Source organism: Camelus ferus, chromosome 8, assembly GCF_009834535.1.
Source record: "Camelus ferus isolate YT-003-E chromosome 8, BCGSAC_Cfer_1.0, whole genome shotgun sequence".
Taxonomy (NCBI): domain Eukaryota; kingdom Metazoa; phylum Chordata; class Mammalia; order Artiodactyla; family Camelidae; genus Camelus; species Camelus ferus.
Genome location: NC_045703.1, coordinates 69,809,637 through 69,830,246, shown reverse-complemented (window position 1 = coordinate 69,830,246; position 20,610 = coordinate 69,809,637). Strand labels below are relative to the sequence as shown.

At 45.0% G+C, this 20,610-nt stretch overlaps 1 long non-coding RNA gene across 1 annotated transcript; it reads left to right on the top strand.

Moving 5' to 3' along the window:
* Positions 1-10,684: 10,684 nt before the first annotated feature.
* Positions 10,685-14,358, top strand: LOC116665470. Its single transcript, XR_004322107.1, has 2 exons — positions 10,685-10,987; positions 11,470-14,358. It is a non-coding gene; the product is annotated as an uncharacterized LOC116665470 (long non-coding RNA).
* Positions 14,359-20,610: the final 6,252 nt, after the last annotated feature.

Here is a 20,610-nt window from a genome sequence, read left to right as displayed (position 1 = left end):
AAAAATACCCCTCCTTCCCGGCTAACTCAATCTTTAGCTCATCTGTCTCTCAACCCAGGAGTGCTTATGTGGCCTGAGTCTTCCCAATTACCCTCAAGTTCATGTTGGTTGGAGGGGGCTGGAGAGAGCTTTAAGAGTCTGTGCTGTTATTGAAATTGCTGGCAAGATCTGCATTGTGGAGGAAAAGGTCCTGATTTCTGTGTAATGTTAACCATAGGAAAATATTAGAAAGTGTTTCAGAGGAGAAAAAAGTAAAAAGGTCCTTAGACCTGTCATTTCTTATTGGAGTCTAATTAAATCAGTGATCAATCTCACAAGACTGAAAAATGCTGTCATTCACTGTCTGTTTTCCCCCTTTAAGAGCCAAAAGGAAGTCCCAGGTCTGGGGAGAAGGTCTTCGTGCTGATTAGACCTCACAGTTTGTCCTGCCGGAACCCCATCTGCCCAGCAACCAGAAGCCTCCATAGCCCCACAGCTCCTGCCAGTAGTTCAGGGGCCAGCACTGCCCCTTTGTGATGGGAAGCCTCAGGTGATTTCAGCTGTCAAGTGTCTCCCAACCCCTAGTTCTTACAGAGGAGGTTTGCAAAGCTTGTAGTCTTTCCTTCCTAATTTCACTTAAACTGCACCTGTAATAAAGAGGTACCACCAGGGGTACCCCTGGCTTCCTGCTAACACAGACATGAAATTCTGTCTGATACAAATGCTTCTTGCGTCTGAGAGTTAAGCTCTGGAAATAGCCAAAGAACTGTCAGCTTCCTCCAAGCCCTGCATCCCAAGCCAGCTGTCAGTCTCCAGCCCCTCAGCCCCTCAGTATCCCCTGTTTTCCTTCCTTCTCTTCAGCCCCTGGAATTGAGGCCACTCACTTCTCCACCCCAGCTCCTCCTACGGTTCTCCACCAGCTCCATCCTCCCTGGGTCCACACGGCGCAGCAGGTGCCCCCAACTTCCCCTCATCCCTGCTGCCTCCAAAACAAAACAAAGTAGACAAAGGACAAAGGCATTTTAGTGGTAGAAAAGTCATTTTTAAAAATTACAAACATTGAGGAAATTACAAAGTTGCTAGAGAATCTCAGAGAAATCCAGCAGGGGTTCAGAGCCTGACCTCATCTACATTTCAGTGGAGACCTGGGTCAACCATTTCAAATACCTCCTGAACATTCTTTTTACTCTCTCCTGTAGGTGCAGGCCCCTGGCACGCCTTCCCTGTTTCTGGGATGCGCTGCCCTAGCTCCTGGGAGGTCCAGGCCCAGTCTCTGACCCCTTGACAAAGGAGCCCCTTCCTCCTTCCCCTCCAAGGCCTCTGTCTTGAGGCTGCTTATGCTGACCTTCAGTTTGCACATGGCCCCTAATGGAGCACCTCCTGGCTGAGGTCTTGGGGATCCACCCTTACTGCCCCTCCCCACCCAAGACTCCCTGCTGAACCTTCTTCCCTAATCTCACAGTTGCTTTTCTGCTCCTCCTGGATGTCTCCGTGCCTCTGGCACTGAGCAGGATGTGGGTCTCTTTGTCACTGAATTAAAGCTGGCCCAGCGAGGTGACACAGTGATGAAAAGCTCCAGCTCTGCTGTGATGTTGGGCAGACACCTTGATCTCAGCACTCCTTAGCCTCCTCGGCTGCAGAATGGGGCTACTAATAAAGCCCAGCTTGTGGCGTTACTGTCAGGAGAGAATGAGGCAATGATTCAAAACCCCGTAGCAGATGCTTGGAATACAGCAGCTTCTCAAGACGCACTGGCTATGATAATTATTAACAGCCAGTCCCCGCTTTTGGACACCTTACTCTGTTTCATGCATTGAAGTGAGGCACTGTCTCTGCAACGAAGGGAGTGATTTTCTCTGCACTCGAGAAATGTGCGTGGTGGCAAGGGACAGACAAGTAGACTAAAAAGGACAAAGCAATGAACTTTTAATGGGATTGTACTTGAAGTCCTTCAGGAATGTTGAACGAGAAGGTATTGTTTCTGCTTGAGGACAAAGACGGGGAAGGGTGTGCAGATCTTGGTGGAAAGGCGATGCCGCAGGAAAGTGATCTGTGCAGGTGGCCATGAACTTGGTTGGTTCAACAGTTGCTCTGATTTCATGAATGGATTCAGGCCCCACAGTAGTCCTGTGGACTCAGTAAGAAAGAGCCTTCTGGAGCCACTGACTGTTTCCTGTGTGCCTGACACAACTTAGACCTTTAAAAACATCATCTCATTTTGTTTCCCCAACAACCCTGTGTCTTAACCTCTTTTGCATCAAATCCTGGCTCCAACAGTTTATAGTTTTACAACCTGGGGCAAGTTAAGTAACCTCTCTGTGCCTCTGCTTCTTCATCTTCCAAAGAAGACTCTCGTCCCAGCTCCCAGGTTGAGGAATTGATGCAGGCAAAGCCCTGAGAGCAACCCCACGGCACATAGTAAATGAAATAACTGCAGTTACGATGCCACTGCCCGTGCTTCTTGTCTGCAGCCCATCTGCATGATGGTGGTGACTGAGGAGGCAAAACTCAGTAGCAGCTCATCACAGTGATTTCCTTTTCTTCCTGGGCACACGGCTGGTCTCCTCTCTCCCTCTCTCTTGAAGTTAGGTGTGGCCATGTGACTGAGTTCTAGTCGATAGACTGTGAGAGGGGGTGATGTTCTGCACTGTCATCTGTCCCGTCGGGGCCTGCTGGAGTGGAAGCTTGTTGAAGATGTGAGTCCCAAGAACACTGCCTGGCAAAAGGCCATTTTGCAGACCTTTTCACCTGCACACTTTTGTTACCTGAATAAGAAACACTTTTACTGTATTTAAATGAGTATGCATTTGGTTAGCAGCTTAGCTAACCCTTATCAATACAGCCCATATTCACTGAGCTCAGTGAGGGACCAATTTTGTAGTGAATGGTTGGAGCTACAGTTGTCTATTCAGTGTCTATTCCCCTCCCTCCTCCTCTTTTCCATAAAGAACCTCTCTTGTTTTGTGGGAAATCTCATGTGACTTTGGTGTGGCTTGCTCACCGTGGGCGGTGCACACAGGACTGCACATCCTTCCCACATGGCCACTTGCCCCAAGGAGGCTGGTCCGTTATAGCTGCCCCCCGCCACTGAAACTTGAGGGAAGCAGACTCTCTCTTTTGGTGGGATTGCAGGTGTTAGAGGATGAAGATATTTTGAGGAGGTGGTGCCCAGTGTGGTAATTGCCACGTGGATAGATCTCGCCAAGGAAGCCAGCACGGAGGATGTCAGAGCCAATGGGAAGAGTACGTCCTGACTGCATCCTTTGAGCTCCTGCGTTCGTTCATGTTTGATTCATATTTCTCAGTTACCTTGGTCAGTGAACCTCTTTTTCAGTGAAGCTAATTAGAGATAGTTTTTCTTCCATTAAATAATAACAATAACCATGTATCCCCAATTTACCAGCTTTGCCCCTTCCCCCAGTTCCCCTGGGCCTCTCTCCCCTCCCCCAACACCTGCCCTGAAAGTCCTCTTGATAATCCTATCTTCACATCATATGAAATATTAAAATTCCTTAAATAATCAGTGACGGTAACAAGCCTGACTTCCACTAAGGAAAGAAGAAGATTAGTCACTCACATGTGGTCTCAACTGATAATACTCATTCTTAGGGAGGGAGCCTGTCTCCATGGGCTACAAAAACAAGATCCCATTAAAACAAACTCAATAGGACTGCCCACATTTTTTTTTAATTGCACTGAATGTATATTAAAAATTTCTTAAAGCAAGTGATGAATTTGGGGGACTGGGATTTTAAATTTCCATTATAATATGTTGCCTTGTGATGGAGTATGGCCAATAACATTTTGATATGTGTTTCACATAAAGCAACACAGTTGCAACCCCAGAGATTTGCAAAATGGGAAATAACGACATAAATTAATTTTTACAGTTGGTTATCCTTATACTCCCAGCCTGCACTTCAGATTTTTGGTCAAGTGTAGTGTATCCCCCAATATTTGGTGGACTAGTTCTACAAAATATAAAATCTGCTTTTTTAAAATCAGGTTTTAAAAAGATTTTTCTTTGAATTTTATCTTGAAAATTTTACTTAAACCAACTCCTGATAAAAATGGAGAATTTTCAGAAGCTGCTAAACTTTTCACTATCATTTTCTTTCTCTCTGGTGAAAGCCAGACTGGCCATTTGGCATCCAAGCTTTCCTTCCCCGTATTTCTTTTCCGGCTTTGTGTTCACTGGCTCGATGAAACCACCCTTAAAAGAAAAGACATTTCCAGTTTTATCTCACTTTATCTTTACCTTCCTTCCCTCTCCCTTCTCTGCACACCCCAGCCCTTCCAAAATCGAGTGCCAGGTGCCCTAACTCCTTAGAGGGACTTAGTTCTAAAACACCTTGTTCGTGTTGGGGGAAGGGAGTGTCTGGAGTTGTTTAATGTGTACAGAACTTCTGTCTGGGATGATGAAAAAGTTCTAGAAATAGATAGTGGTGGCGGTTACATAACTCTGTGAATGTGGTTAATGCCACTGGACTGTACACTGAAAAGTGGTTACAGTGGTAAGCTCTACGTATATTTTGCCACACACACACACACACACACACACACACACAAATCTTGTCCGTACTTACCGTCTTGCACATCTGTATACATCACTAAATAGAGATGCATCGTTCCTACGTATGGGAGCAACTACGAAGAATGAAGAAATCAGTCAAATATGAAGTGTAAAGCAACTTCGTCCCTTAGAAAACTAGAAGATAGAACAAAGCATACACATCCTTTGCCAGCCGTCTTTGGAAAACTGCTCTGTTTGCTCATGCGCTGGAAAAAGCCAGGCCCCGCCACGGTATTGACAAGAACAAGATGAATGGCCCCCTGGAGACCAGAGGGTTTGTATTCGAGTTTCCATCACCTTTTCATCCTTTTGTCCCTCTTCTTGATTCACATGCAGATTAACCCAGACCAACTCCTCACTAAATACGCTTTTTCACTCTCGTTTGGAAGGTAGAAGGAGCATCTAAATATTTATGAGGCTTTTTCTCCCAGGTTTATGATGTGCTCTTGTTGGATGTTGAGGAATTACGTTAATGAATGCGTGCCTGCACACACCGACACAGAAACCAGGCAAAGGGGAAAAAAACACACACACAGCGCTTTGTCGGCGCTCACCAAACAGTTCCCATGAAAAGGAAGAAAAGAGAGAGGGGGAGGAAGAGAGATTTAAAATCTGTTGCCAGGAGAGAAATAAATGGTACAGCTCAACACAAAAGCAAGAACAAAGTTTCATCTTTGCTTTCTGGAGTTGCAAATGTAACCATTGTGTTGAGTCGGTACAAATGTGAAATAAAACATGATTGAAAAATGAGAACAGGCCTGCCTGGCTCTTCCCAGTGATGAAGAAATTTAAGGGCCGAGTTTCAATACTGGAAAAAAATCGTTTATTAGAAAACAAAGAACTGGCCAGCATTTTCTTTTAGGCAATGCTGTATACATGATCCTTCAGTGCAGATTATTTGGACACGAATCCATTCAAAGTTTGTCAAGGTTTTTATTGCACTGTCCATATATAGTGTCTTTTTTTTTTTTCTTGTCTTTTCAGTGCCTTGTAGATAATGTTTTCATTAGGCTAGCTAAATTCCACTTTAAAGTGAATTCACCCTAAATATGTTTGCATGAAATTCTATCTAGATATGGCTTAGACTGTAAATCATCTTTAATTACAGGTAATCTTATGATATTTTAATGGATAGAATAATATATGAGCATACTGGACCTGAAATGCAGGCTTATTAATGGCCTTAATATCACACTGCCGGACCATCCTCTTTGCGACCTTTAACCATCTTCTGTTCTGTTCTGTTCTATGAATGCAGGACACCGAGTGGTCAGTCAGGGCTCTGCTCATGAAGGGCTCAGTGGCTCCGTAATCTTCTTTAACATTTGTGCATCAGGGTATTAGGTTTAAAAGTGTATTTTTTTTCCTTAAAAAATATTACCCCTCACCTGGTATTTATTTTCATGTCTGGATCATAATATATGAAAAGATTAAGGTCATGTTCGTTACTTTGGAAAATTATTGATGAATTCAAGAAATACTTGGCCTGGCTCTTGTCACCTCTCTTCACAGGGTACTAAAAAAGGTTGAGAAATCCTGCCCCGGCCCCTCACAGCCCACACTGCTGCTCTGGCTGGAGGGAGGCGGGCAGAAAGTGAGTCTCCTTCCCTTTCAACATCAAGGAGACTTCCGTACACGTTTGTGACAAACTGAAAATTCATTGTTAATGTTCATCTGTTTCTTTCACATTGGAGTAACATACAGAACAAACTATTTCCCATCCAAAAAGAAAATCTGGTTACTTGATTCTTAGTTATCTGCAGTCCAGACAGTAATTGACTATAGTCTATTTATAGACTAGTGTTATAGTAGTGTTATGATCTAAGGATTATGTATTCTTTGCTTACAACCAGAGTGTCTTTACATCTGTTTCACCAATAAAAACTACAGCAAAATGTTCACACAAAAAATTTAACAGTCTTTCATCTGACCCACTGACAGGGAATTGTATTAGCTCAGCATTATTTCATAGTCATTTATTACTTGTCTGAATGAATGGATACTTGGCTCTATCTAAGTTTAAAGAAACTGTATCTAGTTTTTTAAAGAAAAGTTTGATGAAAGGTTCGCAAAGTTGTTCCAAAATCCCCCTGGGGGAAAAATGCATTGCTTAGAAAGTATTTCGGAAGGGCATTTTGTATGAAACTCAGGAAAGCAGTATAAATATGCAGCAAATGTCTTTAAATGAATGTTGCACGTGGCTGTGATCCAAAAAATTAAGCACACACATAAATTTTATCAACTGATGCATAAACAGTTACAGAACTATTACGCCGATTGATGGTAAGTTCGTTGCTCAAGCCCAGCTTATGCCCAGACTTGAAGCTTCTGGAGGCTCTGTAAGAGGCACCGTGGCGCCTCAGGGAGGCCTCGAATAAGGAGCCAGCCTGCACTCATCACCTGGTCTAGTCTGAGACTGGCATCTAGCGCTTTGACACAGGACAGGACACATGAGAGCTGATCGTTTTTGTAACCACCATAGAAGGCCATGCTCTGCTTGTAGTAAGCTGAGGGTCTCCGAGAAGGAGTTCTCCTTGACTAAAAATACACCCCTCACAAGTCTACTTTACTTCTCAAAACTCCTATTAGTTACAGCCTTTAAAAAACGTGTCTGCATTCTGGGAGGGTGCCATCAGTTGTTAAATCCTGATGGAAATTATTGTGTTAGATTCACCCCAACAAAGAGAGAGGGGAAAACAAGCTGCATTTTAAAACACAGAATACACCAACGGAGGAAAGTTCAGGCCTTGCAAGAATGTCCTGTCGAGGAACATACTAGAATACACTAGAACATTCTAAAACAGGGTTCCCTGGGAAACTGAGATACATTTTTGCATTGGCAGAGACACTAAGACATAAAGGAGACCTCTATCAGGGTAGAGGAAGCTGAAGCCCAACTCTGTGCAGTATAGAAGTTTGTATGGGAAAAGGAGAACTGATTTTTGCCTATAAAATTGAAAAATATGTCTTAATGATATAATCCACTGTGAACAAAGGGAGGAAACAGATACTCTCATATGCTAATGATAATACTATAAATTGATAGAAGGTTTCTGCAAGGCCGTGTGTTAGTAGATAACCACAAGGTTTAGAACTCTGTGTGCCTTTGGGCTATAATTTCACTTCTGGGAATTCGTTTTGTATACATAGGCATAAATGGGCAAAGATATAGCAAAATCTATCTAATGTGGAAGGTTTAGAAGAAAGAATTTCTGTTATTATTTCATTATTTTTGCTGAGCTATATTTTCTATAATAAAATTAATTATGTAATCAGAAATCAGCAGTAAAATCTGTTAAGAAAAATAGTTTGTCTGTAGTCAGAGAGCTCCTTTGGTGTCTATTGATTGAGGATCCCTTCCAGGAACTTTGTGGAAACTGCTCCAGGGTCATATCCAACTTCTGTTTTTTCTCTAGTGCAACTTCATTACCATGGAGCTTCACGCAAATAGGAAAGCATTGCAGAACATCATCTTTTCTCAAAGCAGAACTGATCTGAATTTGTATTAAAGCAGCAAGGAATAAATGAAAATATCTATATGAAGTCTTAACCCAGAACTGAAACATTAAAAATGACAGTTTTGTGTTCAGTCTCATTTTTCACAAGGGTTTCTTTCTCTCACAGTATGATTTTTTGTTTCTCAAACATTTTGATCCTTGTAATATTCACCCAACTCATGGCAAAGTTTGAAAACACTTGCCTGTTTCAGAATGTTTACACGTGGTTCTCAAACATGATGTGAACTGGCAGACCAGCCCCGTCTGTTCTCATGGAAGTGCTGGGAGTGGCCGCTGTTACACACTGTGATTATTTTTCCAACCTAAAACTGTTACTTCCCTATACCGAAGCACATGTTTCACGGCTGAACCTAAATCCGAACTGAATTTAAAAGTTTTCTGGCTAAATGCCAAATGCAAACCTTCCCTGACCTGTCTTCCTCTGTTCTCTGTGTGTACATGTACTGACTGGTCTGAAAATAGCTGGTTTGTAATCATGGGGGAAACTGTCCAAGAAATATTCGCACAATGAAATAATCATTTTATTTTGTCCATATAGACAGACAACCAGTCGATTCGGTGGGGAAAAAAACCAGACATTTTTATTATTTGAGCAGTCGACCTCCTCAGTTAACCAGTTTGTTTATACTGGTTGGTGGTTATCTTTATCGTTGAATCTTCAATCTGAATTTTCACAGTCTAAGGCAGAATGTCCACTGAGGAGGGTCTGAAGTTGTGATCACATTACTGTAATCAGTATTTAAACGTGTGGTTAAATGAATGCAGCTCAGATTGGGTAATAAGCGTTTCCAGTGGGAAAGCCGCACAGGGCTTGTCTTGCCTGGTGGCTGACGGAGCCCCGGCTCCGGTGTCTCCTTCCCTGACCCTCCAGTGACAGCCAACCCACCTTCGGCTGTTTTGTATGTTGGATTTCCTGCAACAACAACAAAACACAACGTAAAAACCAGTGATCCGGTTTTTCACTCATTTCACCTCTGTACAGTGTTACACAAAGATGTGAAAACCAGAGCAGATCAAGTTTGGAGCCTACCAGGCTTGGCTACATGCCTTCAAGGAATGTTTATGTCTCTTAAAGAGTTGCTGTCACTTAGCTCTGTGGCAGCCTTCTTTCCAGCATTTTCATGTCCACCCTCAGCTTTTCCAGGGAACAATTTAGTGCCTGTTCTTGTGTTTTCTTGATTGTTAAAACCAGTTGATGTGAGAGAGAAAATGAGGAATAGGACTTATGTAATCCTTAGTTTTAAGCATAACTCACCTACAGAACCATTCAGTCTTCCTAAACAGTGTGAATGGAATTTGTCTGCATCAATCTGATTCCACCAAAGGCTTCTAAACTGTGAACTCATTACACCATCTAATTTTGGAGATTTTCCAAAGTTAATCTCTGAATTAGTTATCTTTTTCTTTTCTCTTATGTCTCGTCTTGCTTTTTCACATTTCATTAGATATAAAAACCAAGAGAGACAAAGTACAAGCTCTTTATGTGTTATCAAATCTCAAGATAATGGAAAATACTTTATCGCAGTTAGATCTACAGAAGGGTTAGGTGGTTCCTAAACCAATGTTTTGGCAGGAAATAAAAGTACAACTAAGTAGGAGCTACAGCACTGAAAGATATTTCTAAGAAGAGAAGTTATTTTGCAGAATTCGATTTTCATTTTTGATTGAAATGAACCTTGGTGTGCATGCCCGTCTGGGCGTGTTTGTGTGTATGTGCAGATGTGCAGCGAGGTGTGGCTGAAGGAGCACTGGGCGTTGTGTCAGAAGACGTGAGTCCAAGCCCCATCCCATCACTTGCTGATGGTTTGATAGGAGGGACGTCACCAGCTATCTCTGAGCCTCAGTTTTCTCATCTTAAATTCGGGCTAACAATGCTTGTCCAAGGCCAGTCCATTTCAAGGGCTTGTCATAGATACCAAGGGAGACGGTGTATATGAAACTTTATTAATTACATGTATAGGGTCTTACCAGCATGTACTGGTGAGAGACATGATTATACCAACAACTCAACGTAAGATTTGGGACAATTTATTTAACTTTACTGCGTCTTATTTCTTCATGTATGAAAGTGGATTACAACGCACTCATGAGGGTAGAAGTGATATTGCAGTGTTATGCGGAGGACAGATACATTAGTTATGACTTCTTTGGTTTTTTAAAGGAACATAAACTCAACTGGAAGTCTTTTAAGCAAAAAAAAAAGTGTTTATTGAAAGTCTCAAGTAACCATGGAAAAGAAGCAACAGAGCCTCAAAAACCACCGGAACCAGAGATTTGAATGCTAACAAGACTTTCTCTTTTCTCTTCTCACTGAATATTGCTTTTTTATTTTCTCAAACTTCCTACATGTGGCCGGACCCACTGCCACTGATGACTCCTGCACCCTACAGATCACAGTTTTGCTATAAGAAGGAAAAAGAGACTTACAGACATAGAAAACAAACTTATGGTCACCAGGCGGGGAGGGGATGGGAAAGGATAAATTGGGAGTTCAAGATTTGCAGATGCTAACTACTATATATAATAGATAAACAACAAGTCTCTACTTTACAGTACAGGGAACTATATTCAATATCTTGTGGTAACCTATTATGAAAATGAATATATGTATATTCATGTATGACTGAAGCATTGTGCTGTACACCAGAAATTGACACAACATTGTAAACTGACTATACTTCATTAAAAAAAAGTAAAAAGGTGAAAAAAAAAAAAAAAAGAAACAACAAAAATGGCCCACCACCTCCTGACACCAGAGGCTTGGCCTTCTTTCTCCCCTTTCCAGGGAGGGGACCTTAGGCCAAAGGTTGAAGCTGTCTGTCAAACCCACTCCCGCCTTCTGAGGCTGACTTGAGGAACAAACCACAGACTAGATGGAAAGGCGTCTGCAAAGTTTAAAGTGCTACAGCAGTAAAAGGTAAACTAAGTTATTCTGGTGCCTGTAACCTAAACCCTTTCGGTTTATAATCTTATGAAAGTACAGGACAAGGATTAAAACCTCTCTGTAATTCAACTTCCTTAGGAAACAACACTATTTCAGAGGTTTTTTTTTTCACCATTAAAATTGAATTCATCTCCTGTGAAATCGTGCATATTATGTACTTGGGGCTATCGCTGACATTTTTTCAGTTCGACAAATGTAAATTTCGGATGCATTATTTATGATGTACACAGAGCCCACTATGTCTTAGAGAATCACCGAAGGAACAGCAGCAGACTGACAACTCAGGTGCTGACTCTCTGGTGTTATGCTGGGGGAAACGCTCTACCTGTCCCTTTAGGTCTGTTTGTAGAGCTTCTCCACTGCTGACCAGTTTTCTCTGGTGACTCTTGTCTACTGTGGAACCTGTTCTGTTTGGCAATATCTATGCCCACTGTATGGCGTTATTTCCATCCCAGGAGCGGCCCCATGATGGGGGACTTACATCCAGTACTCAGTTCCTTTGGTGCATCAGCTGGACCCAGCATCTCTGCATCGACTCCTGCAGGTGCCATCTACCTGGGTCTCACCTCCGTTTACTTCCTGCTGCCTGTCACAGGCCATGTCCACCGTATGCTTTAAGACTGGGGTGAACTTCCTGCGGTGGGATAGACACCTATTCCGTGGACTGTCCATTTAGGAGCCCTGCTTCATTTCGGGTGAATGTGTGATCTGAGCAGATCAGGCATAACTTCTCTCATCCTGACAAGCTGCTACATGTGTGTGTTTTCTCTTCCCAGAGGTAAAACTTGTGAGTGCCGGGTTCACAGGAGTGCCACCACCCTTGGTGTTGCCACAGAAGAGCACTTCACGTATCGTTGTCAGAGCAGGAGCGCAGCAGCCAAGCTTAGCCAGCTCCATCCTGCCGCCCCTTCCCACCTGGCCCTCACCTGATTGGGAGCTGGGGGTGGGGACTGGACTTGGTCTGCCCAGGCCTTTGTCCCTTTGGGCCTGGCATGTGAGGCCAGGATAGCACAGGGCACCTTCTGCTCCTGGTTGCAATGGGAGAGCTGGAGGGTAAATGCTGAAAATAATATTCTGGGGTGAGGGCCAAGGTCATGGCCAGAGAGTATGTTCAAACCATGTCATAAATTAAAGTAACTATTGGAACACTGCTCCTGAGTCAACGGAGCCAAAATGAGTGGTGCTGAGCCACAAAGCAACCAAAGATGAAGAGAGGGAGGGAGTGGGCCAGGCCCCCGGGGGAAGGTCACTGAGGGTCTCTGCCCGCAGACTGGTGGGTTCAGGGGGTTCCAGGCCCACAGACACGCAGGCAGGGGAAGGTGTGCTCACTTATTTACTGGGTCATTCCGTGTGCTCCCAGGACCCCCAGTTCATTCTGATCTCTGATATAAAGCTCTTCACAGATGGGCAGGAGATTCTACTCTTCCATTATTCTGATCAAAAAACAAGCCGTGATACAGGCAGAGCCAATTTCGAGTGTAATCATATTTCCTTTATCCAAGTAGAAATCAATCCCCAGTTTTGTGCAGCCCTGCGGAACAGCCAGGACGCAGGGCTTTAGCGCAAGGGGCCCGGGCAGCCATAGAGCCACATACAGCCAGCCCCGCGTGGTGCACACGAGCCCGTGACTGCTCACCTGCTGCACGACTGCATCACGGGGACAAGCCGGATGCTGTTTTGTGACGGTCTCCGTACTTTATCTGACTATCCATACACTTCCTCCTCTTCCTGTTGGGACATTTTCGTCCATGCCCAATGCTGTAAGATTCCAAAGGAAATATGAGAACATTATGACAGTCTGAATCAGAGTCCAATCGCAAGGCTAGGCTTTCTGTCACAAATTCAATCATATCATGAAAACTAAGCAGAGGCCTTAAGGAAAAAGACTTTTCAAACCTCGAGAATAATCGGACCGCTTCTACGATACGACTGAGTTATAACTACATACTTGTTTCGTACGAAGGCAAAACTATGTTGGTGCCTGTTACCTACACATTAAATGACTTAATTCTTAAAAAAAAATTTTCTGCCAAAAACAAACACATATAGCCATTGGAAGCTGGCACGCATTAGCAATTCTAATCATCTGGTGACTGAATTATTCTTCCTATGTTACCCTGCTTTGAAATGCTGATGTATTGCCTTCTTTGCTAGTTGAGGGGAAAGTATGTCTCTGCGTTTTTTTCCCTCCTTTCCTCTCACTGCCAGAGGGGAAGGAAGGAAGGAAGGAGAGTGAAGGAGCCCACGTCCCTCACCCCCTGAACTGTGTAATTGGATGGAGACCCACCTCGGCGGCAGGAGATGGAAACAGTCCAGGTGGCCCATGAATAATCCAGAGTTGACTGTACTGTTCATTCTCTGGGTTTTCTGATGAGAATATAAAAAAGTTCTGGACTCTGGAGGACAAGAAAACAAGAAAAAGCCATTTTTATTTAAAAAAAAAAATCTTCATTCACAACCTCACTGCCCATTGAGTGAAACTGATCACTTTTGTTAAACATTTCATTTTCTGGTAGGAAAGTTCAAACCTGATTGAGAGTTATATTCCTTTCTCTGTGTCCAAGGATTTATATGTGCAATTTCTCTTAGTATTAATTCTCTTTCTATCAACACTTGAGTGTGTCACTAAAAAAATGTTTGAAAGCGCAAGATTCTTTTCTAACCAGTGACCAGAAAAGAGGAGTGACTTGGGCATGTGGTCTTTTAGATGGTAACAAGCACTCTCTGGACAAAATAAACCTCAAGGGTTTGGGGGAAATCGACTCCCCTCCCAGGCTTGTCGTCGAGGGGAGAGAATGGCGAGGTGGTGGAGAGGCAACAAAATGCTCACATCAGCATTGACACCAGGAGGCAGGTGGTCCCTCAGCCACCAGCCACGTGGCTGCCATGGGCAGTGATACCACGATCACCACGGATACCCCAAGTGCTCTCAGCTTTGAAGGCTGTGTTATTTTAAATGAATACTCACTTCGGTGTCCAGGGCTGAGGAAGTCTTACCTGATGGATGATCAAGAGTTTATTGCCATTCTCTTTGGCAGGTGGAGCCCTGCCAAAGCGAAGGGGTATGAGGGAAACTTGTTGAACTGCCAAGTGCGCTGTGTTTCATGATTAGAGATCCACCTTCTTGTCCTTGTTTTGCCTGCAAATAGCTGTGACTTTGGGCACATTGCTCCTTCTCTTGGGTTGCACTTGCCTTTATGACTGGTGAATTCAATGCTACTTTTTCTGACGTCAAGTTCCAACATTCTGTAATTACAGCAACCAAACCAGCAAGGATGTTGTTAAGATTGTTATGTGAGTAATGAATTCTCAAATGTGAATTAAAGAACGAATTCCTATGGCAACTTAAGTGTGACTTTATTATTATTTTATCAAGTAACCTCTAGGAAGATCCTGCAATAGAGCCTTAATAACAAACCACTGAATCCCAGACAGCGGGAGAAATATCCTATTATATGAACAAATTAGCAGTTAGGGGAACGGACTGGTTTTTATCTTAATTAGGGAAGCAATAACTTATTGAGCACCTGCTGTGCCAGACATTGTGTTCAACCCTTTACATCCATTTCCTCATTTAATCTTCTCAACAATCCTGTGAGTTATTAGTACATCCATTTTATGGATGATGAAACCAAGTGAATTAGTAAATTTGAATGTAAACACTCAGCTCTGACTCAAGGCCATGTGGCTCAGACTCCATACTAATATTATTAAACACTCCCCTGTCCATTCATAAGGAAACCACAAAAACTGCCGCAAGGATAACAGCAGCCCTTCCGTAAGCATGGGAACTTTGGTTTGAGCATCTCTTGTCCTTAGAACAGGGCCTGCACAAAGCTGGTTCTCAATGAAAATTTGTTACATCAAAAGTAATCACCCGTTTCCTGTCTCCTTGATGTTTACCGTCTCTGGGACCGTGTTGTCCAATAGAACTTTCTGTTGAATAGAAATGTTCTTTATCTGCATTGTCCATCTGGTCACTACCAGCCACCTGAAATGTGGCCAGTGTGGCTGAAGAACCAAATGTTAAATTTTATTGAATTTTAATGAATTTAATTTTATAGCCACACGTGACCAATGAGAAAAGAGAAACCCTCTAAGATTAAGTATCTTGCCCCGGGACTCATGAACTGGAAGGGGTGAACCGTGATTCAGTCCTCAGCTTTTCTGATATAATCCCAACCCATACTTTCTTCACCACCTTCCTGTACAACATCACAGAAAAAAGAATTAGCAGTCTTGGGTTAAAGAAGCCCCAAAATGTAAGCAAACAGGAGCATCAAAGGATCATTTCCACGATTTAGGAGGGCTTCACACGGAGAACAGTGGGGATTCCTTGTCTTTTGACAAAAGTCTGTCAGGTAAGAAACTTATCACAACCAAAGGGAATTTGCAGTCCAAGGCTGGCTGGTGCCTGGGCCCTGCTATTACCACGCGCTAACAGTTCACGTCTAGTTTATCTGAATTATAAAAACGAAAAGCCGTAGTCCTCAAACACAGGATGGTGACACCACCATTGTGCACCTGGACAAGTGAGTATAGCGTATTACTGCAGCTGCTCTAAAGCAGTCTTTTCTCTCCCTTTTTCATCTTCATCTCTCTAAGGTGCCTTTTCTAACATCTTGTCCTAATTGCCCTCTTCCACGAAATTTTGGTACCACAGAGGTACTGTTTACCTGTTTATGGACTACATGTGTATCTGTGCTTTTATGTAAAAATAATGTGATTTCTTGCTCCCCAAGAACAAATTTTCATCATCTGGTAGGGAGAAGGGATAATATCACCTTGGCTGAAAATGTTCTGGAATAGATTAACTCTTCCGGGCAGTGAAGAGAGGCAAAGTGGAAAAAAGGTCTGTTCCAGGCAGGCAGGAAGGACTTCAGTTTTAGCCCTGGCTCTGCCTCTTAGGCAAATTACTTAATCTCTTTAAGCCTCTGTTTTGGTCCTCTGTAGAATGGGAATAAAAATGCCCCCCGGGGGTGGGCTGCCGTGAGCATTCATGAAGAGAAGGCGGTGTGCCCTGGATGGTCTCTAGATGTCCGCTAGTTTTATGATGTTTATTAGCACAGAAAAATTCTGGCAATGCAGCCAGTTTTCAAATCTCTTGTTTTCTAGAGGTTACCGTTTTGGATTCTTTTAACTTTCGGAGGGGGCTTTGTGATGTCTAGGAATAGCTACTTCTTTCAGGGTGAAGTTTCTTAAAAAATCACTGTTCAAATGGTTCCATGGTGTCTACCTCCTTGGGCTCAGGTCGAATCTTCCTGACCCTTATTAAGGCCCCTCTGAGCTGACGAGACAAATCACAGGCAGCATTTGGCTGACATAAAATATGCACAGTAACACTATCTTAATTAGATGTACATGTCTCTGAAGATATAAATAAACGCTTCCTTTTTGATACGTCTGACTTAATAGCCAAATAACAGGGGACTGGTGCTGAAATATAATTCAGAGGGTGAGGGAGAAATTAATAAACTCAAATATTTAAAGCTCAACAGCAATTAACAGCTCATTTAAAACAAATTGCCAATTTTTAATTTTCTTTATCTGTATCCAGCCGGGACTAAGCCTGGGGTTCCTCACTGCTCACTCTCAGACCTAACAGGGCGCTCTGCCCTCTGCCCGGGAGGCGCTTTCAAATTCCATTGTGCAGAAGCAGCAGACCCTGAAGCCATGAGGCCAGAGTGGAAATTCAAGCTCCCACCTGAGCTGCCGCAGGCACGGTGTTTCCCATTTTTCCCCTTTACTGTTTTTGCTTCTCTCACTTCCTTGGAACCTTGGACTTCCATTTTCATGCTGCATGTTGAGCTACACACGTGCGCCCACACACACAACCAGGCTACTTTTCTCTTAAGGGTCCCCAGGCATCAAGGACTGTCCACATCAAGGGCCTCCGGCCAGCTAGGGCACAGACCTGAGTTCTGGTCTCCTTCGAGGCATAAAGAAAGAGGGGGAGTGAGAGGGAGTGTCCAAGCGTTTCTACTTAGAGGTCACCCTAGGGTGAGCCCCTCTCCACCCCCGCCATGAGAGAGGGGTGTGGTGGGCTCGGCACCTCGGCGTTTTCCCCATTTGTCCCTGTGTCTCAGGAGACAAAGATGGGAAGAAGCTGGGGGTGGGGCAGGAGAGAGGGAATGTTGGCAAACGTGGAGTAGAGGCTCTTCCTAAAAGATGCTGCGCCCAGCTGGGGGTGCTGGAAGCCCCCAGGGATGGAGAGAGCCGAGCCAGCCCAGTCGTGTTTCCTTAACAGTAACTTCTTAGGGGTAAAGCCAGTGAGGAGCCAAGTGAAGAAGACTGGCCGTCGAGAGAGAAGAGCCTCACGGTTACCACCTGTGTGTGTGCAGAGGTGCAAAACCAGGGTGCCCCTCGAGACGCCCCTTATTTCAAGGGCTGCTCCTTCTGCCAGAGGAGCGGCCGCAGCTGGCCGGTCCCTCTTGCACTATATTGTGCTGAACAAACCCGTGGGCCCCTTCTCTGAGAACCCCCCAACCCCCCCCATGGGCCCCGTAGCCATGCTTATATCATGTGATTCTGCCCATCTGGTCTCAGCCAAGGGCCTCTCCCAATTCGCTTCTCTCTCCCAAGAATTTGGAATTGGGATTGCGTGGCGCTAACTCTGTGTGGCTTACTTGACAAGGTGAGGCGCATCAGGAAGTTGGAACTGACGTGACCCCGGGGGTGGCCATCGTTAACTGTCCCACAGAGGCAAGAACAGTGGGTCCCAGAGAGAGAAGCGAAGAGGATGGAAACAACGTCAGTGCTCAGGTGACTGCCGGGGGTCCCGAGGCTTATCACCATCTGGGTCCTTTGTGAGGCCTGGCTGCGCTTCTGCACCTCAGGTGCTGTTTCTCTAAAGAGTAAACCCCTCTTTGTTTTATGCTGAAACTCACATGGGTCAAGATCTATGTACCAATAAAATACTTTCAATAGTCACAGTGACCAAGGAGAGCTCTGGACATCACTGGCAACCCAGAATGTTGGAGAAGGCAGAGGACCAAAGGTGAGTGCGTTCATCCGCACAAGGTGATGCTGCCACACAGCACATGTCTCCACCTAGAAGCAGAGGGGAGGCAGGAGCAGGGCCGTCTGTGTGGCAGTGGGACAGCCAGGGCTGCCAGGAGCACTTGGGGCACCTCCCAGAATCAGGGGTGGGGTTCCCTGAGACCATAACTTTCCATCTACAGGGGTGGACTCTTTCCTGGGGCTGCCGTAGCAGGTTACCACAACTTGGAGGTTTAAATCAACAGGCATCTAGTCGCTCACAGATCTGGAGGGCAGAAGTCCAAAGTCAAAGTGTTCACAGGGCAGCACTCCCTCCAGAGGCTCCAATAAGATTCTGTTCTTTGCCTCTTCTAGCTTCTAAGGGCTGCAGGCATTCTTTGGCTTGTGGCTACGTCACTCCAATCTCTGCCTCTGTCTTCCCATGACCTTTTCCTCTCCTTTCTGTCTCTCTTATAAGGATCCCTGTCACTGGATTTAGGGCCCACCCCGCTAATCCAGGATGACCTCATCTCAAGAGCCTCCGTTTAATTAAAAGGGTCTGGAAAGACCCCTTTTTCAAATAAGGTCACATGCACAGGTTCCCAGGATTATGGTATGGACATATCTTTTGGGGAGGCTGCTATTCAACACGTTATGGGTGGTAAATAGCAGAGAGGAAATATTCACGCATCATTCCCATTAGATCATAGTTAATGTTTGTTTATTTTCTTTTAGTTACACTTTCTCTTGCTACATAGCAGCCAGTTTATTTCTAGGGGAGGATTTTGTGCCTGTGGGCCGGGCTGCTTGGAGGAGAGAGGCACCCAGGTTTCTCATTGGGGGGTTGAGCCCAAAGAATATTTCAAAGAATGTTCAAAGCCCAAAGAATATTCGAAATAAGACATTTCGAAGGGTGCCTCGATCAGGCAGACCATAGGTTCATCTGTCCTATCTAACACTGAAGCTGGAGGGAGGATGTGTCCCTTGGGGAGCTGGGGGAGAGGAGAGTGGTGCGGAGGCTGGCCAGGGTGGTCCTCAGTGAGCAAGGCCCATGGAAGTTTCAGGCAAGAGATGAGTGACTTGCCATTTGACCAGGTCCAAAGGTAAATGAGTAGATTATAGTAAGCAGATGAATTAGGGAATCTAAGTATATTAAAGTTTTCCTATTAGTTAAGCTTCTGGTTTTTTCCAAGCAATCTCGAGTGATAAGAGGGTATTTGACAGCCACTGGAGTGTCTTGGAGAATTTACACAAGAGCCCAACATCGCAGACTCCAGCACAGGTGGCGTCATTGAAGGCTGCTGTTTTCCAGAATCTGTCCTTGACATGCTTCAAGTTTCAGATTCCCCAAGAAGAATGTGGCCCCAGTTACGTGTGAGAATAACCAGCCGTGGTGTAAGCATGGTGGCTGTGAGCTGGAGAAGTTGCCCCAGCTGGGGTCTGTGACAGGTGGACAGGTTGTGGCCAAACCGTGCAGGGCCTGGGCGGCCGGGCTGGGGCGGCCGGGCTGGGGAGCAGGAGCAGAGATGCGGGGGGAGCAGTGGGTCTCAGGCGTTTTGTCTCAGGATCTCTTTACATTCTTAAAAGTTACCGAATCCCAAAGAGATGTGGGTGGGCTATATCTATCAACATTGACCTTGTGAGAAATTAAACCCAAAGTGGTTTTAAGACAAAAGAACACACGCTCGTGAGCCATCGGTTGTCAGAGCGATATGTTGCCGCACCGCAGGCAGCGGCTGGAAGATTCCACCACCCACTCCTGAGAGTAAGAGGGAAGAAGGCCACTGACATCTTAGTGTTGTTATAAAATTAGTTCTGACCTTGGAGATGCTCTGAAAGCCCCTTGGAGTCCCGCTCAGTCCCTGTCCGCACTCGGGGACTGGCTGGCGTTGGCCTCCAGAACATGGGCCCTATAGCAAGACTGCCCGTGTTTGGATCCTGCCTCTGCTGGGGCTGATTTTGCAAATTTCCTACCCACTCAGGGCCTCCATGTCCTCTTCTGAAGATGAGGTGACCACAGCCCCTCCTCCCAGGGCTGTGGGGGAGCATTCAGACAGCCCAGCATGGGAGCTCAGTGTTGGGACTCTGATGGGGCACCAGACCCCAGGTCTGAGGACTGGCCTTGGGACCCAGATGCAACCCTGGGGCTTCTGGCTCCGTGAAGGGCTCTGGTGCCAAGCTCCCCACACCGGGGCAAGGCTCAGCCCTGGCTGGGTGTGCCAGGGCCTCACTGGGCTTTGTTCTCAGGAGCCAGGAAGTAATGGCCTGTGAAGATGAGATGAGATCTCAGACCTCAGCAGAGACAATTCTCGAAAATAATGTTCTCGTGGGTCCCATAGTATCCATGGTTGCTGAGATACGTATTTCTCTGTGTCAGTCAATAAAATGTGAAATTGGGCCAATTTATGAATATTTCATATAGAACAAATCTGTTTTTAATGCTCAAAACTGTAAGAAGTCTGTCGATTTGCCTCCAACCCCCCAAGTCCTTCTCGGAGCACTGGCTCGGTCGGAGCCCAGCCTGCAAGGCAGTTTCCGCCATCGGCTGTGCCCGCATCCCCTCTGCCTCCCCTCCAGACCCTGCTCACCCCGGGACACTGGACTCCAGCTTCCTTCCC